The following is a 20020-nucleotide window of genomic DNA, read 5'->3' on the forward strand; positions in this document are numbered from 1 at the left end:
GAAAATTGATGTTATTTTGACAATTTGATGGTAAAAACTCTAAAGCATGTTCTTTTCTAAAAATAGCACAAAATGTCTATTCTGGAAATAGGAGCCTGGTAAATCAAATCCTGGTTACCTAAAATTATCATTTCTATTACATATTCATTTTGTGCGTGTGTGTCCGCTCTTCCTAAGATTCTGACATTTAAAAATGCATGTGAGGGGCGCCTGGGTGGCGCGGTCGGTTGAGCGTCCGACTTCAGCCAGGTCACGATCTCGCGGTCCGTGAGTTCGAGCCCCGCGTCGGGCTCCGGGCTGATGGCTCGGAGCCTGGAGCCTGTTTCCGATTCTGTGTCTCCCTCTCTCTGACCCTCCCCCATTCATGCTCTGTCTCTCTCTGTCCCAAAAATAAATAAAAAACGTTGAAAAAAAAAATTAAAAAAAAAATAAATAAAATAAAAATGCATGTGAAAAAACAGTTCTTTATATATGTAAACTGACATGTGTTGAAAGAACATTGTGAAGATAGAATGTGCATTTCTTCTTTTAAAAAAAAGAGCAAGAATATTTCTGCTGTTGAAATTTTTATACTCCTCAAACCCAGTTCAAATCTACTTTGTCCTTCATATTTACCCTGGTCTATCCAGATACATTCAATCTCTCCTTTGCCTAAAGATTTCAACAAGAGAAAACAACCAGGTTCGTAGATACAGAGAACAGACTAGTGGTTTTGCCAGAAGCAGAGAATGGGCAAGTGGGTGAAATGGGTTAACAGAGTCAAAAGGTACAAACTTCTAGTTATAAAATAACTAAGTCATGGAAATGTAATATACATCATGGTGACTATAGTTAATAATGCTGTGGTACATTTTTGAAAGTCACTACAATAGTAGATCTTGAAAGACCTTATCACAAGAAAAAAATGTGTAAGTATGTATGGGGATAGATGTTAACTAGACTTATACGGTGATAATTTCATAATATACACAAATATCAAATAATTATGTTGTATACTTGAAACTAACATAATTTTATAGATCAGTTATATCTCAAAAAGAGGATTTCGCTGTGTAGCCTTCATTTATAGTATTTAAACATACTCTGCCTTGATTACTGCTTTGAATTTATTTAACTCTACTGAAGCTTCTACTACAAAACTTTAGTCTTGGCTTGAAGATATATATATATATATGTATGTATACACACACACGTACACATATATGTTTACATATATACATGTATGTATATACATATATGTAAATGAAATTACAATCTTTACAAGATTAAAAAGATATGAGAAAGCAATATAGGGAGAAAGTATATAAATAGCTCTTTGGAACTGAGCAAAATATTTGAGGATATTTGTGTCCTCTAATATACTGACCAAAAAGCACGCATGAAAAGGAGACTCTTGGGGTGCCTGGGTGGCTCAGTCAGTTAAGCGTCTGACTTCGGCTCAGGTCATGATCTCATGGTTTGTGAGTTCGAGCCCCGCGTGGGGCCCTGTGCTGACAGCTCAGAGCCTGCTTTGGATTCTGAGTCTCCCTCTCTCTATCCCTCCCTGGCTAGTGCTCTGTCTCTCTCTGTTAAAAATAAATAAATGTAAAAATAAATTTTAAAAATTATTTAAAAAAAAGAAAGAAAAGGAGACTCTTAATAATGAAGTAATTATTACTTAAGTAATTATTACTTAATTAAGTAATTACTTAAGTAATAATTATTACTTATTAAGTAATTATTACTTAATAATGAAGTAATATGACCCATCTTGTGAAATTCTGTCAGGTACTCTCTATGTGCTTACAAAGAGTCCATGGCAGCTGGGAGAAAGGCTATGCATGGTTTCAAAATACAGAATATCCCTCACCCAGGCTGATCTTCCAACTATGACTATTAAGAATCCAACTAACAATCGCAAACAAATTTGGAGTCTGATCTGGCACACTTTCTGGCAGTACTAGCCATAACAACAGGTTGTTTTCACTATCCCTTTGCATCATGGAAGGAGTAATGATTTATCCTCAGAGGAACAGGTTCATATACCAGATCAGATTTGCTTTCCTAGCTGGAATGTTTTGGTCAGAACCACTATTCTTGCTTTATCTATTATTTTGACATTCCATGTATCATAGGAAATTCATTTCATGGCAAACATATGGAGGGAGAACCTATTGGAGGTTCAATTATAACACCATTTGGGATACACAAACTACACATTTGGGAGGCTATCCTATAATATATGGTACATTCCTCAAAGCAGAGGCCCAGTAACAAAGGAACAGCTAAGAAATCCACTTTTCTATATCTGTAAACTTCATCAGTTGGTTAGGTTTCAGTTCCTAAAAGAGAACTAGAAAGTTTCTACTAGGGCACAGTCACGGTTCTATTAAATTGGAAACTGAAACAGCCCCTGACCATTTTGGGCTCTCAAGGCAGATTTAGGAAGGCAAACAAAGTAAGGGATCATTGTAGTGAATGATTCTAAGTCCTCAGATGAGCCACTATTACTCAGTGAGGATAAGGAACATATATTTGAAAACCAGAAGTTACCACTGATGCGCTGCTTAGTAGTCCTTGTATGAGAATGCTAGTACATTGGAAATATTTAAATGCCAACTTGATAGACACATGACCACCAAGAATTCAATCTATGTAAATCTGCAGGTTTCTCCATCACCTCATCAGCAGAAGAATTTTGTCTAGCTGAGATACTGATGGAAGGTAATCCTCAATCACAAGCACTAAATGTAATTATTTTGGTTTTAGTCATTAAAACCTTGATTAGGAAAAAAAAATAATTTATTGTCCATCATTTAAAACAATTTTGTAATGTTTATTTATTTTTGAGAGACAGAAGGAGACAGAGCCATGAGTGGGAGAGGAGCAGAGAGAGAGGAAGACACAGAATCCAAAGCAGGCTCCAGGCTCTGAGCTGTCAGCACAGAGCCCAACGTGGGGCTCAAACTCAAAAACCGTGAGATCATGACCTGAGCCGAAGTTGAATGCTTAACCAATTGAGCCACTTAGGTGGCTGTATCGTCTGTCTTTTTATCCACAATTTTTTTCATGTATTTTAGTGGTGATGAAATATTTTGCCACCAGAGGATTGGGTATATAATTATGTATATATAGCCATCTAATTATTTACGAGGTTTTTTTTTTTTTTAACTTCCACTACTCTATTCATTTGGAATTTGATGCAGTTTGAAGTATTTACATCCCTCTTCAATAATTAATTAATAAGGGTGCTTGGGTGGCTCTGTTGGTTAAATGTCTGCCTCTTGATTTCAGCTCAGGTCATGATCTCACAGTTCGTGAGTTCGAGCCCCAGAGCCCCATGTTGGGCTCTGTGCTCTGTCAGCATGGAGCCTGATTGGAATTCTCTCTCCCTCTCTCTCTGCCCCTACCCCACTCATGCTCTCTCTGTCACTCTCTCTCAAAATAAATAAATAAACTTAAAAAATAATTAATTAATAATTCTACTGTTATTATTTGATTTTAAATTTATTTATTTTAATTATTACATATAAGGAATGATTTCTCAAATGGTTTGAAATATGTTTCATTATTTACCAGCTTATTTTGTGTGAGGCAAAATAAACACATATTATTTCAACTGCTAGCAACAGAATTTCTTTTAGTATAGAACTCCTTTTTTAAATTTTTTATTTTAAGTAAACTGCGTGCCACATGTGGGGCTGGAACCACAACCCTGTGATCAAGAGTCACATGCTCTACCAACTGAACCAGCCAGGCACTCCTAGCACTTTCTTTAAGGAGGAACATTTTGACAATTGCTTAGGGATGGAACATGATTCTTTAAAATCATGGGGCAAGATGTATATGCTCCAAAGACATAAGCTCAAAAAGGGGGAGCAGAATTCCTAAAGAAGAGGATACTGAAAAAAAAAAAAGGAAGAGGAGAATGTCAATACAGAGCAAGTCCAGGTGAAACGTTAGGATAGGTGGCCAGGTGGCAGAAGGACTTTGAAGAATGGAGATTTCTTCCCTGTTTTTATTCAACAAATATTTATTGAATTCTTCTGGCAAAGACATTTACTTGAGTCCCTTAGGTATTAGGTGACAACACCCTCATAAATTTTATATTTTGGTGGGAGAGAAAGACAAGAAATACAAAGTTAAGGGAATATAAAAATTTCTAACACCAATATTGAGAAAATAAAACACTTAAAGAACATAATGAGAATGTGCTTGATATGGAAATTGAGATAGGATGGCTAGTTAAGACAATCTAAAATGTTTCTATTGCTGTTACATAAAAATTCTACTATCTGCAAACTTGTATATTCTGTTAAAAGTCTATTATTTCAAACAACAAAGATGACTTCCCTCAGTAGACTAATATGGAAAGGAACTCTGAGGCTGAAGCATGAGATATAAGCCACTGGAACTGAGAGGCCAGCAATGGACTCACAGCTAGACAGTAGCAAAAAGAGGGGCTTCTGGGTGGCTCAGTCCCTTGAGCAACCAACTTCTGATTTCAGCTCAGGTCATGATCTCACCATCATGGAATTCAGCCCCATGTCAGGCTCTGCACTGAGCCCCCTCTCCCTATGCCCCTCTTCCCTCACTTGCGCGCACTCCCTCTCTCTCAAAATAAAAATAAATAAATAAATGAAACAAACAAAAAATAAAGATAGTAGCAAAAAGAGGCATGACCTCAGCTAGCATGTAACATACATTTATATACCTATACTTTGTATTCGATCTCATTTATTTTTCACCTATTATAGCAATATTGAACTCTATTCATTTAGGCAGCATTATAATTTATTGATAATACGTGTCCAACATTTGAGTTCTTTTGAAACATTTTTTGTTTTTTTAATATTAAAATAATTTGTCAGATTTTAAAAAACTTTTATTTGACTGTGATGTGCATCTGTTTTTCACATAATGATGGGTGGACTGAAGTTGGTATAATATAAAATGGTATATAAGATATATAAAATGGTACAGAAGATAATATAAAATAATATAATATTATATTCAGAACCAGAAACTGAACTTCAATATTTTTTCCCATAACCTAGTCATATCATCAGAGATAGGAGGAAAAATAATATCAAAAATTAAAATAAGAAATGATAAATATAATTATCATCATAATGTATTGCAAAAAGGACAATGTGTAGAAGTAAGGAAAACTCAAATCCAGAAAATTTTTGTCATTTACCTTTCTCTCAGTGCCCCAAAGTCACAATAATGAACATGTCTATACTGTTTATCAAGTTTTACATTACATTTTACTCCAGAATTAAAATATTTTTAGAACCACTATAGGAAGCACATAGAATATTATCCTTAATATTTTACATTTTATATCACCTCTTCTTCATCTGTTTCACATGCACAGAGGAATGAAACTATTCAGTGAAAATCTAAAAGAATGAATTGTTGTGTGGCAGTGTGTTTCCTAAGAGCAATTATATTTTAAGAAGAATAAAAACAATTATATTTATGTTTTCTGTATACTTCCTTTCTTTCTTCATGTACAGGTTATTCTGGACTAGTGTTATGACCCCTTTTAAGAAGTTCCATAATGGTAGCTGCTTGTTGTTTTTTTTCTTTTTAATATTTTATTTATTTCTGAGGGCTGGAGGGGGGAGAGGGAGGGAGGAGAGGCAGAGAGAGAGGGAGATAAAATCTGAAGCAGGATCCAGGCTCTGAGCTGTCAGCACAGAACCCGACTCGGGGCTCAAACTCACAAACTATGAGATCATAACCTGAGTGGAAGTTGGACGCTTAACCAACTGAGCAACCCAGGCTCCCTGGTAGCTACTTGTTCTGATAAGAATTATATTTCAAATATGGATAAGCCTAAATTAATACGATATGGTTGTAAGGCGAAATTATTAATTTTAGTCATCTGACCTATTTAATTACCCTTAGCTTCCTAGGCATTGAACTAATAATTATTCTTATTAACCCTTCTCATATTTGCATACATTTTGAAGGAATTCTGAAAACAATAAGTATGCTATATAATTCATAGGATCACAGGACATTAAAATGTGATGTTTTAAATGTGGCCATTAAAATTTAATTTGAATCTTAAAAGTTACTTGAATTAATAATAAAAATAACTTAAACATAATATGGTTAGTAAATGGCTTGGCATATAGTAAATGCTCAGTAAATGGTAGCAATTATAAATAATTTAGAAAGGGAAATAATGCTCTTGTCCCTGGATATGTGATTGTTCATAATCATATGTAGTTTGCAGCTGTGTTCTTAAATTGCAACAAAGTTTAGAACCATTTAAAATGTAAAATCTCATTAGTAAGACACAGACTCAGTAGATGTTAAAAGCTACATTAGAAAGTTAATAAGTAAAATAAGTAATATTCTTCTTAAGAATACTTAGAAAACTTTACGGTATTTTGGTTAGTCTTTTCATTGGCTTGAAATTTGTTTCTCCAACTCAAGAAAGATTATCCATCCATTCATTCATTTAATGTTTATTCAGTGACTCCAACATGACAGTGTTCAGTGTGGATGATATGAGTTGGTCTGCCTGAACTAGCCTTTTCTTAATCATGAATGTCCATCAAAATAACCCAATTCTCTCTTACTCTTTATCTATGCCTCCTTCTTCATTCCTTCCTTATTGCTTTCTCACCTCTTTTCCTGTAAACCTTCACTGGTAAAGAATAGATTTTGGAAACATCAAGTGTGCTTCCTTCAGAATATCATCTATAGTCTCTGAATTTTCCCAGAGTGACTGAACTACAAATTGGGATCACACATTTGATAAATTAATTAAATGGTGTGTAAGTTTTTCCGATTAAAAGCCAGAGTAGGTCAACAGTTTATCGCAATCCAAGACATATCTTTCTCACTTTTTTTTCCTTTCAAGTTGCACATGCCCTGTGCAAATTTGCCATTTCTCTTGTTCATTCTATTCCTCTTTTATGTTGCTCATTAAAATGTTACATTTTATACCCAATATTGTTCACACTCTACAAGGTTTTTATCACTTAGGTAAAAGCAATCTACTTGATGCACAGCTGGTTTCCAGTATGATCTAATTGCTTTTGTGATACATCTCAGACACCTAATGCCACACAGAACATTGCTGCGCTTTTTCACATAAGTAAATTAAATTACTTGCAGATGAACTTGTTTTATAACATGTACCTGGAAAAAGTTTCAGCTCATTTAGTGAAATGTCTAACATCAAATTTCATTGAAAATATGCCCGCATTCAGTGTATCTTTTATCTCTGATTTATTTTGGTTTCTTACCACATATTTCTAAACCATAAATTGTTTATAAATATTGATGCTATTTTTTCATTCCAAATTTTATGCCTTTATATTAATGATTTCTTTTTATTTTCAACTCCAATATACTAATCAAATTTATAATTAAAGAAGTTTAACTGAGCTGTATTTTGTTTGTTTTGCATGATTATTTAACTGTTACTAAAATAAACCATATCACTTAAAGACTATGACCCACATTTCTGAAAATCAGCTAGTTGGTTTTAATTTTACATCTCTGCACCATTTTTAAGAGATCAAATTTTGTCAACTTGCATTAGATTATGTTTATTTTAACTTTCAAATAAAAAGATTTCTAGCTCAATACCATATGTTCATTAAATGTTTGCATCATTTTATATGTAAGTGAACATTTTTCCAGTTTTATTTTATGAGGCAAAGGGTAAAAATACATAGGCAAAGAGTAGCAAAGAAAACAATATAAGTAATTACTCGACTAAAAGTTTAACATTATTACCTTCATTTTTCATTTTAGAAATTGAGATTTTGGTAAAAATAATCATGTTTACTACACCTATTACTTTGTATTATCTTCGTCTAATGAAATATTGAGCAGAAGCATGGGTTGGATGGAACTGGTAGCAGAGAGACACTTTGTAGGCAAAATGAAATAAAATCACTAAAAAGCATTTATTCCTAATTATTTAAGATTTGAGAACTTTACATTTGTAGAAATTTTTAAATCATGATGTATAAATACTATTATCTTTCACCCAAGTATAAGTAGGCATGTATTTTATATGATTATTCAATTCTATCAATGCATGTATATGAAACGTTTGCTTGCAGTTTACAAAAAGTGGTGACTATTTATGGGAACTGCATATGTTTTGTATTTGCAACATAAAATCACTAAATAAGCTTTTAAAGTTCTAAGATGTGTAAAAATGCCTGAACTGTGTGTAACAATAGAATAAATTAGATACTAATGAGTATTGGAAGCAATCAAATAGTCTAGGGGACTAAAATGGAAATATAATGACAAAGATGGATTAAGAATATTGATGAGAGAGAAGCACAATTAGAAATTAGATAATAAAAGCAAACTGCCATAGGACTAATCAAGTAGATGTATCACTTGGAAAAAAGTTCAATAGGGTGTAATCACCATGAAATGGTATAAAATATATGTGGTACATTTGTGCACTCTGAATTTAAAGATATTTGGACAAAGTTTAGAAACACTAAATACATATGCAAAATGTAGTCATGATTGAAAGAATTCAATCAAACCACATTCTAAAACTATTTTAAGAATTGCTCTATTTCAAGAATTGCTTATGAGAGATACATGAGAAGCAAAAACTATAGAGAACATATATGAGAAAAACAACTTAGAAAAGAATCCATATCAATACATATCAAGATTAAACCATGTCCTGAAAATAACCCTTTTGTGTCAAATACAAAGACAGATTATTAACACAGTTTAAAATCAGCTAAAAATGGCATACACTTCCTAGTATATAACTAGTTATAATTTATGGAAACAGAAAATATGGGCTAACTAAAGTAAAGGTACATTCAGCATAAAGCAAACATTACTCCATATGGATAAACTCATCTCTTCTGAAGTTTCCTTTAAGACCGCAAAGGAATTAATGAGTGTCGTCATCTACACTGCCTTGTACTGATTACGTTTCATTGTAAGTTATATTCATGGTTGGTAACTGTTTTACAAAATATTTTTTAAATTTATTTTAATGTTTATTTATTTTTTTTAAAGTATTTTTTAATGTTTATTTATTTTTGAGACAGAGAGAGACAGAGCATGAGCGGGGGAGGGGCAGAGAGAGAGGGAGACACAGAATCTGAAGCAGGCTCCGGGCTCCGGGCTCCGAGCTGTCAGCTCAGAGCCCGACGCGGGGCTTGAACTCACGGACCGTGAGATCATGACCTGAGCCGAAGACGGCCGCCCAACCGACTGAGCCACCCAGGCGCCCCTATTTATTTATTTTGATAGGGAGAGAGAGAGCGAGCGAGCAAGGAAGGGGCAGAGAGAGAGAGGAAGAGAATCCCAAATGGGCTCCATGCTCTCAGCGCAGAACCTGAGGTGGGGCTTGAACTCACAAACTGTGACATCATGACTGACCAAAACCAGGAGTTGGTCGCTTAACTAACTGAGCCACCCAGGTGCCCCTATATTTTATTATTTTAATGTTTATTTTTATTTATTTATTTTGAGCAAGAGAGTGTGTGAGCAGAGGAGGGGCACAGAGAGAGGAGGAGAGAATCCCAAGTAGGCTCCATGTTCAGCACAGAGCCTGATGAGGGGCTCGATTCTGCTACCAGGAGCTCATGACCTGAGCTGATACCGAGTGGGAGACTCAACTGACTGAGCCATCCAGGTGCCCCACACAAAATATTTTAAGTCAAGTAGCTGAATGTTTAATTGCCTTCTAGAGAAGTTTATTATGAATTTATGACAGTTGTGATATAGTATTTTTTTTCAATTTTTATTCAATAAAAATGATTTGGGGGCCTGGGTGGCTCAGTTAGTTAAGTGTATGACTTCTGCTCAGGTCATTATCTTGCAGTCTGTGAGTTGGAGCCCTGTGCTGGGCTGTGTGCTGACAGCTCAGAGCCTTGAGCCTGCTTCAGATTCTGTGTCTCCCTCACTCTCTGCCCCTCCCCCCTCATGCTTTGTCTCTCTCTGTCTCTCAAAAATGAAATAAAATAAAAAATGATTCAAGAGCTTATTATATAATAGTATAAGTTATTTATCATGCCAATATGAGCAAGAAAGTTTAAAAAAAGACAAAAACCTAAGAACTGAATTATGGCCAGACAAGAAAATTACGATTACGAAGCCAAATAATATTTTTGTTTCTGTGTAATGCAACTATAATATGTAGCAAACTAGAAATAAAAATACCATCCTAAAATGTTAAGATGTATGATATGTAGCTGGAGAAATAACATTTACACATTTAAAAAGACCAGAGGGACTCCTGGGTGGCTCAGTTGGTTAAGCGTCTGACTTCGGCTCAGGTCATGATTTCGCAGTTTGTGGGTTGGAACCCCGTGTCGGGCTCTGCGCTGACAGCTTGAAGCCTGGAGCCTGCTTCACATTCTGTGTCTCCCTCTCTCTCTGCACCACCCTGGCTTGCACTTTGTCTCTCTCAAAAATAAATAAACATTACAAAAAAAATGCCGGAAACTCCATGGCACAAGATCTATAACTGCAGTTAATACGGTGATAAACATAAATGCAAGCGTGTGTGTGTGTGTGTGTGTGTGTGTGTGTGTACGCGTGTGCATGTTGTGTTAAAGAGGTTTCAGGAAAGCCTTCCTAGAGTTGGTACTTGAAATGAGTGGCTTTATTTACCTGCAGAGGGGAGTAAAAGTTACAAAGTTCTGAAATTGAGGCAGTGAAGACAAGGCATTGGACTATGACGCAGTACAGTATGTCTGGGCACAATCAAATTTGTGTTGTTGAAAAGGAAGGAAAGAAAGGGAGTCGTTCAAAATGAGACTGGTGAGACTGGCAAGACTTGACTCATTTAAGGGCTGAACGAACGGAATCCCATTTGAGGAGCTTAGAATTTAGAAGGATTGGTGAGGTATTTATCATTTTTATAATGGGAGTAGTATGCTTGCTTATATTTACTTTTAGATTCACATTTTTGTCATGAGTGTGGAAAATAAATCTAACACTTCTGTTTTCAGTTATATGGCAGGATAGAATTACCCAAACAATTTTCTCTCTTGATACAACTACAATATCAGATAAAATACACTAAAAATAATTATGTTTAAATGCTGCTAACTGAGCGAAAGCAACAATTTTGAAAGGGAAACTAGGACAAAACCCAGAGATAAATGAGTGCTAACGACAGCTTAACCCTTGAATGGAATTGTCAAACAACCGGGGCACCGAGGTGCTGCCTAGGCTCAGAGCACTGGATACAAACGTCTGGCCTCCACTTCTGTGTATAATGTTCAAGCCACTGCTGAAACTAACCAAACCTTAGTTGAGTAACACTTGGAAAAGCAGAGGAAGAATAAATGATTTGATGGCACTGGAAAGCAAAAACAGACCCAGACAATTGAGAGAACTTGATCCTCGATTCAAAAGAAATACTCAATGTAGGCATTTACCTAACTTTGTCCGTGAGGCCTTTCCAGTTTGCTGCCTTACCATGGATTAGGGCCCCAACAGAAAGGAGTGGTCTTACTGGTCTGAGAAGACGACAGGTTGGAAATCACAGTTGCCAGCGGATTTAGAAATTGGAAGGCAAAATCCTGATGCAAAAGGAACAAAATCTTGGTATTTGGAAATGACATTAAGTAACTGTATTTGACACATCCCTGAAATCTACGGAACAAAGACTCTGCTGGACCCCACAAAGTGATTAGGAGTGAAACGCAAGCCAGCTGTGGGGTCTGCCTGCAGCCTGTCAGAAGGGTTAGCATATGGTAGACCTTGCTCATATTTGGATCTTGTGGAAGGTTGTCAAGGGGTTATTTTTGAAGGGCTTTCCAATAGGGGACATATTCTCAGCATGAAGAACAGTATCTATCATTGGTAGACATCGAATGATAGAAGTAGGTTATTGTAAGTGCCTTCTGGAGGACCTGCATCATCCTTTAAAAGAAAGCTGCAAGAATGTTTCTGACACTAAAGTATTCCTAACAATCTGAAAACGTCTCAAAAAAAAAAAAAAACCCAACACTGGAAAGTACCAATATCTAATTGCAGGGTAGGTTATTGAGGGGATGTGACTGCCGGTGGACTCATGAGCTGAACTCAGTAATCGGAGGCTCCTCATCCCAACCTGTCCTTGGAATGTGGCTTCTGTGTGCCTTCCCCACTCCCAGAAGCTGACCCAAGGACAAAGCCTTGAGATAGTGATGTGGGGTTGAAAGCATGTTGTCAGTATATGAGACTGAAACAAAGTAAGGCCTCTATATAAACTTTTAAGATTTGGCAGGTGGGTGCAGAGATCTATTCATCTTGCTGCTGCCTAAAAGAAGCCTCATCTGGATGCTCCTTTGCTTATTAAACCTGCCACCTACAAATCTCAAGTGGCCTGCCTTTTTCTTCTGTCTCTCCCTCCCCTCCACGTGCAGAGACTGTTTCACATTTTATCCAGGAAGCTCCCAAGAGGGTTGTGAACCAACAAGGCAATTGAGTAAGGCTTTTTCTATTCTTTACTTTTCCAATCCCCAATGTCTTCTGACTTTGCTTGGACTTTGTCATGTAAAATCCCACTGCCATGTGACTTCCATGCTAGAGATGCCACATGTTAGCTCTCTAGGCAATAGCCAGGTGAGCTTTTAGCCAACAGCCAACATCAGTGTCCAGCCCTGTAAGTTCTTGGTTATCTAGCCCTTTTATCCATCTTCAAGGACTGCAGCCTCAGCAACCATCTCACTATGTCCCCTGAGATACTTCAAACAAGAACAATATGGAAATGGGGTGCCTAGGTGGATCACTTGTTTAAGTGTCTGACTTCGGCTCAGGTCATGATGTCAGGATTCATGGGTTCAAGCCCCACATCGGACTCTGTACTGACAGCTCAGAGCCTAGAACCTGCTTCAGATTCTGTGTCTCCCTCTCTCTCTGCCCCTCCCCACTCTCTCTCAAACATAAACAAACATTCAAAAAATAAAAAAAAAAAAACAGTACAGATAGGTCATGCCCAAATTCCTGGCAAACAAAATCATGAGCAAAATAAAAATTGTTTTTTAATCACTTATTGTGAGGTAATTTTTTATATGTCAGTAGTAACTAAAACAAGAAAGTTATGATCGTTTAAATTACCCAGCAAATATTCACTTTCATGGATGTTGGATTTAGACTTATGATTTGCTTTGGCCAAAGGAAAATTCCTGAAATGGGCTTGTACACTGGACTTGCCTTCTTGTAGTTTTGATATTGTGATGAGAAGAAACTTGTGACCTTTGATATCTGGGTGCAGAATGAACACGTGAAGAGCAGAACTGAGCCTGGGGTTAACAGCAAGAATCCAAGCCCAGGCAGGCATATAGCCTGAAACACAGTTATCCATCTGAGCCAAGACCAGCAGAACTACCTCAACTGAGCTGCAGGTATTAAACATTTACTATGCAGATATTATGGTACTGAGAACAATATATATGTGTATCATTTGTGGTAGAAGTCAAAATCAGAGGTGGGGAGACTATGATTCAGCTCAGATAACCAATAACTGAATTTGCATAGCACAACAGTGGTGATTAAGAGCATGGGATTTGGGGAGGGACCTGAAATAGCTGTAGTTACATCTAGAGAAATTGTAATATCTTTTTTGAAACAGAGGGAAAAAAAAAGCAGTGGTTCCAGAGTGTGAGACAACTATATAAGGAGGTTAGTTTTCTAGGGTAAGATTGTATAGAGTGCATAGGATCACAAGAAAGTATTACCATACACTTTAAACTTCTCAGGTACAGACTTTAAAATTTATAGAAAGCAAAATAAGCTGAAGACTATCCCAGGTTGACTACAGCTACATATGTCACAAGGAGCTTCTATCTCATCTTCCCAATGGAAAAATGTACTGTGGTTGTAACACAGAAACATGGACCAAGGTCCCATTCATACTGACTTCCCTTCCCTTCCCTTCCCCTCCCATCACATCTTATAATTACCCAGCACTGCAGCTTTTAAATTTACCTTTAAACAATCACAACGGTATTAAGTCTTCACTCTCATTAAGAGATTGTAATTTTGTCCTTTGAAAGGGTGATTTGGCCTTAAGAACAATTTGAATTTTTCTTCTTATACAGGTCTCAAGAGAGAACAATTTGAATTTTTCTTCTTAAACAGGTCTCGAGATTTTCCTATGCTAGGAAATATCACACCTTCTATTAAATATTAATTATGATCTGGATGACCCACTTATAAATGTTAGTGTTCAGCTTTCATTTGCAAGAGCTCAGAGAAAGCTGCCCTCTGACTAATCAAAACTCACTTATACCACTAAATACGCTGATTGTTTTACCTTGATTTTGCATTTCAGTTTTCATAGTAATGCCACATGAATATTATGTATAAATTTTAGGGCCTCTTACATTAATAGGAAATACAAGATAATTGGTTTGGTTTTGTTGAAATAAGTAGATTTTGCCTAACATGGTCTATTCCAGCCCCAAATTTCCTACTACCCAACTTCCTTTTAACTTAATATTTGGGTGTAATTATCATAAAAATACACATGGAAGAAATTTAGTGAAAATTTAGTCCTATCATCAAGCTGCCTTAAATTATATTCAGATAAGTATGGAAGAGTCACAGAAAAGAGAGAGAGAGAGAGAGAGAGAGAGAGAGATGGGTCTATGATGACAGTAAAGACGGTTTCAGAATGTGTTAATATTTATTATTGTGAAAGCTTGTGATCATTTAATTAAGTTGCCTTATCTATTGCCTTAAATTCTTAAAAAGACAACCATATTAATCCAGCCTAATAATCACTTCAGAATTTTAAGTCTATTGATTCTTTTTCCTTCTAAAATCTCTTCAATAAGATCTGTCCCTAGAGAATTCTATAAAAGGGCAAATGATGTCTTTGCAGCCTTGGCTCTCTCGGACACTTGGCAGTTTAATGACTCATTGTACTTATAAATGTTCCTGATTAAGCTCTTTTATTTTTATTCTGTAATTTAATTTATATCATTACATTTCACACAGAATTTTCTCATTCCAGCTACCTGATTCACACATCATTAAATGTCTACTTACGCCATTGATAGTCTCTTATAAACATCAAGTATGTTTTCTCTACTTGGCCTTTGATGATCTTTTGTAATAGATCTCTTCTTTCAAATGGACAGAGGTGATTTTTCATGTGTAAGACACCTGTAACATAGTGTGTGAAATCACTTAACTTAAAATCAAACTTCAATTGCATATATGCTGATACTGAAAAATAACTATGACTAAATGATAATGCTAAAAATTAATTATCTCCCCTGGATTTAATTTTCCCTAGATCTTGGACATATCAATTTTGAAGCAGTTCTTTGCTTACCAGGCTATGACTTTCCTACAACATAGTGTGAAATTTTAGATCAGACGTACAACTGAGTATATAAATATGTATATAATTTTATACTGAAGCCTAAGCTGTAATAGATATGAAATTCTAATGTAAATTGTCAATTCAAAATATAATCTTCCAAAATATAATTATCAGAACTGTTTCTAGATTTCTTGATTCCCCTCACCAACTTCGAGAATATAAAATCACTAAGTGGAAGAATCACAAGGAAATTTTCTTTAATGGGGGCTTTTGCTTCCTTCTGAGCCTTCTCCCTTGTCAAGTGGAGATATGAGGCCTCTCTCCCTTTAAGCCATAGGAGGCTTCCCTGGTATGTCTTAGTTAGAAATAAGTTCCCTGAGATTTGTAGACATGGGAGACTGAGACCTGGCTAATGTCTGATAAAGTCAAAGTCACCTTTGAACTGGGATATGACTCCTATACGGAAAATCTAGAGACCAAGGAAAAAGCTGATAGACTGTTTTTGGGCAGATCTAAGTATCTGCCTTGAGATAGGTTTGCAGTCAGAGTTTTGTTTTTGCTTTTTTTCTTAATTTTTAACCTCTTTATTTTAGAAAAAGAGAAAGCATGTGAGCAGGGGAGAGGGGCAGATGAGAGAGAAAGAGAGACGCAGAGAGAGCGAGAATCTTAAGCAAGCTCCAGGCTCAGCACAGAGCCCAGTATGGGGCTTGATCCCACAACCCCAGGATTATGACCTGAGCTATAATCAAGAGTTGGGTGCACTCAGGGTTTTCAGACATGACTTGCACAAATGTTTCTAGAGATGAGAGTTGCATATAACTGGGGACCACAAAGAATCTGGAGGTATAATTGCTGACATTCTGGGAGTCATAAACGGTTATCCATCGGGGAACATCAGCAGGAAAAGATGGCAAAAATCTGCCAAAGACTCCCGGAGACAGTCAGTTTTAACCAGCTGCCAGGGGTGGTAAGCTGGAAAGGATCCACAAATAGAGATTATCCAATTACCTTAAGTCTTCTCCCTCCCTCTTACCTGGAATATAATAGAAGGCAAAATTTAAGCCAGCTGTGGAAAGTCTGGGATAAGTCTGAGGCAAGAAGGGCAAATCTCAAGTCAAGTTTGATGTTTTTATTTTTGTAAAGAGCTTGAAATTCCAAATACTAAATTAAGACAGTATTTGAAGATTAAAATGTCTTGGGAATGCAAACTGGTGCAGCCACTCTGGAGAACAGTATGGAGGTTCCTCAAGAAACTAAAAATAGAACTACTCTATGATCAAGCAGTTGCATGATGGTATTTACCCAAACGATACAAAAATACAGATTCAAAGGGGTACGTACACCCCAATGTTTATAGCAACATTATCAACAATAACCAAACTATGAGAGAACCCAAAAGTCCATCGATTGATGAATGTATAAAGAAGTGGTATATATGCAGAATGGAATATTACTCAGCCATCAAAAAGAATGAAATCTTGCCATTTGCAATGATGTGGGTGGAGCTAGAATGTATTATGCTAAGCAATAATAGCCAATCAGAGAAAGACAAGTACCATATGATTTCATTCATATGTGGAATTTAATAAAGAAAAGAGATGAACATATGGGGTAGGGAGAGAAGAGGAGGGAAACAAACCCCAAAAGACTCTTAATGATATAGAACAAGCTATGGGTTGAGGGAGGGAGAGGGTAGGAGATGGGCTCGATGGGTGGTAGGTACTAAGGAGGACACCTGTGAAGAGCACTGGGTGTTGTAAGTGATGAATCACTGAATTCTATGCCTGAAACCAATATTGTACTGTATGTCAACTAAAATTTAAATTTAAAAAAAAAGAGTAAGAAATAAAGAAAATTAAAATGTCTTGAAAGACTTACCTATAAGCAAGCAGAAAAAACAGGAGACCAACCAAAGCGTTTATACAGGGCCAGGGAATTTTTACCCCAACTTGGTGCATTTACAAAGAATGAGGGCTGACAAAAAAAAAAAAAATAGGGACGTTATTATGTTATGAATTTTGCTTATTTGGAGTGAAGATGACATAATTTTTGTAAAGAAATGTACTTTGACTGAAAATAAATTGTACTTTATTAAAAATAATAACATTTTGTTTCTAAAATATGATCCTAAAATTAACTAATTGCTTATACAACAAGGTTCCCAAAATTGTATTAGTTGAAACTTATTTAAATATATGTCAGGGCTTGAATTTAACTGGAATTTCAACCCAGAGTAAATAATATTAATTAGCTGTTTCTAAATTTTTTTTCCAACAAGTATTAAGAAAACATCTCTGTGTGTATACTTCCCTCAATTAAGCCTAGCATGATACCTGACAAAATATATCACTCATAAATGGTGACTGATTCACCTGGAGGAGGCAATCTGTTAGTTTTGAAGAATCAAACATTCAAATTAATACAAAGTCACATTTCTAGTTTACCTATATACTACAAAAAAGGTTATCATTACCTCCAACATCAGTAGACAAAAAATCAAAACTCAGAGTTTAGTTTCCCCAAATCACACTGCCAGCAAAGCCAGGAGTGGAAATTGTTCTGCTTGACTCCAAAGGCTGTGCTCTTTCCACTACATTTTATCCCTCATAATGAGCGAAAATAATTCAGTAACATACATGTGTATCTTTCTAATGTAATTATTTAAAATCAAATTGAGTTATCAATATATAACTGAACTAAGTCATTTTGCAAAGCTTTGATAAAACAAAGCAAAACGAAAACACTAAAATCTCTCAATACTAAAATCTCTGTACTGATCTGGTTCTTTGAAACAAAAACAAGTCTTGATTTGCATGGTCTGTTAGAAAACTAGGAAAATTCTGAAGCTAATTTGTCTTAAAATGTTTACAATAGAAAGCATCCATTCATTGATATTTGCATTCAATGATTCATCAGGCATTTGTTGGGCCAACCTTGCCCAGTACTGCTTTGCAGGCCTGGGAGACTGATCCATGAACAAGACTATTCTTTTATGTAACTTACATTTTAGGTGGTTATTAAATTTACTAAAAGGCTTCCATGTAATAGGCATTTTTCTAAACAGAAAATAATTTTTAAATCTGTTTTGAAGCAGATATTTATATTAAGATTGAAACAAGAGGTGCCTGGATGGCTCAGTCGCTTAAGTATCCGATCGGCTCACAAAGCATAAGAGACTGTTAAAAACTGAGAACAAACTGAGGGTTGACAGGGGGTGGGAGGGAGGGCAGGGTGGGTGATGGGTATTGAGGAGGGCACCTTTTGGGATGAGCACTGGGTGTTGTATGGAAACCAATTTGACAGTAAATTTCATATATTAAAAAAAAATAAATAAAGCACAACATGACACGCTGTGAAAAACACAGCATATGGCTATTAAAAAAAAAAAAAAAAAAAAAAAAGTATCCGATAGGCTCAGGTCTGATCTTACCGTTCGTGAGTTCAAGCCCTGCGTCCAGCTCTGTGCTGACAGCTCAGAGCCTGGACCCCGCTTCAGATTCTGTGTCTCCCTCTCTCTCTGACCCTCTCCTGCTCACACTCTGTGTCTCTCTCAAAAATAAACATTTATTTACTAAACATTTTAAACATCTTTTTTTTTAAAGATTGAGACAAAACTGCTTATTCATTGGCTAAATACATGTCTTACTGACTGAGAGACAAGTACTAAAAAAGTAGTATTATTATATTATTAATAGATATAAAAATAACCTTTAATACCTTTAGCAGCAATATCTTAAAACACCACAAGATGGTGACATTACTCTATAAGAACAAGACTGGTTCAATAATATGAATATTTTTCAGTTTTCTAAAGCAAAAATTGAAGTTTTTTTTTTACTGTTTTAAAAGCAAAGATGAGATTTCAAGAATACATAACTGTTGAAATCACATTAAAGAGTGATTTTCCAAATTAATATTTTAAAAATCTCTTAGACATTTTAAATAGTAGTATGAATAATGCATCAACCAGAGCTTTGGCAAACATTGAAGTTTCGCTTTTATAATTCTTGACCTAAAGTTATTGTGGCTCATCTGTTATGTTTACACACAACATTTTTTTTTCTCATGGAGTTTCACTACTTGAATTTCCCTTGGCTGACCTTGATAACAAATTGTGGAATGGTTATATATCAAAACAACTTAAAATACCTTGATATTAAAAGAGATTGCACTGATGGTTTCTAATTATGCTAAACAGATGACTTATTTCAAGCTGATATTGATAAGTGTCAAAAGCTAAGAATTTGCACTAGCAACACACCCTAATCATACATGTCTTCCGTCTACATCAGATTTTAGGTTTTGCTCATTTATCAGATTGTTGCCAACCGTACATCCTTTTCACCCCTTACATTCTCCTCTAAATCATAGGAGAATCCCTTTCCAGTGTGGTCTTAGGTTAAGATCTAACAATGAGAGGCTCTCATTTGAGATCTCAAAGACAGAAGAAAAAGAGAAGCCCTTATTTTCCAATGGCACTTGCCAACAGGGACACGGGGAGGCAGCACATAGGAGGTTTGCAACGACTTTCGAAATGAATTCCTATAAATCCTCCACCTCCATGCTACAGGCACCTGGGAGGAGCAGCTTTTCCTGATATCATTCAAGTTGATAACATCTAAGTGAGCTTCTGCAAATTACCCATTTGAGGATTGTAGGCAGCTGAGGTCATCGACTGCAATGTAATTTTTGTAACCTCTAGCAGGATTTTCCTGACCTTTACTCCCCAGACCATTTCAACAGATGTGT

At 35.9% G+C, this 20020-nt stretch overlaps 1 protein-coding gene across 2 annotated transcripts in view; it reads right to left on the minus strand.

Moving 5' to 3' along the window:
- The window catches only part of RERGL (RERG like), a 48092-nt gene extending 30856 nt beyond the window's left edge, over window positions 1–17236 (minus strand). Inside the window, exons 1-2 of one of the 2 annotated variants that reach the window (XM_049625152.1) lie at window positions 17150–17236; window positions 14992–15108 (exon numbers count right to left, since the gene is read on the minus strand). The gene's annotated coding sequence lies outside the window, so the exon portion shown is untranslated. The remainder of the gene's footprint in view (window positions 1–14991; window positions 15109–17149) is intronic. The other variant, XM_049625153.1, reaches the window with a different exon arrangement.
- Window positions 17237–20020: the final 2784 nt, after the last annotated feature.

This window comes from Panthera uncia, chromosome B4 (assembly GCF_023721935.1).
Source record: "Panthera uncia isolate 11264 chromosome B4, Puncia_PCG_1.0, whole genome shotgun sequence".
NCBI classification, from domain to species: Eukaryota; Metazoa; Chordata; class Mammalia; order Carnivora; family Felidae; genus Panthera; species Panthera uncia.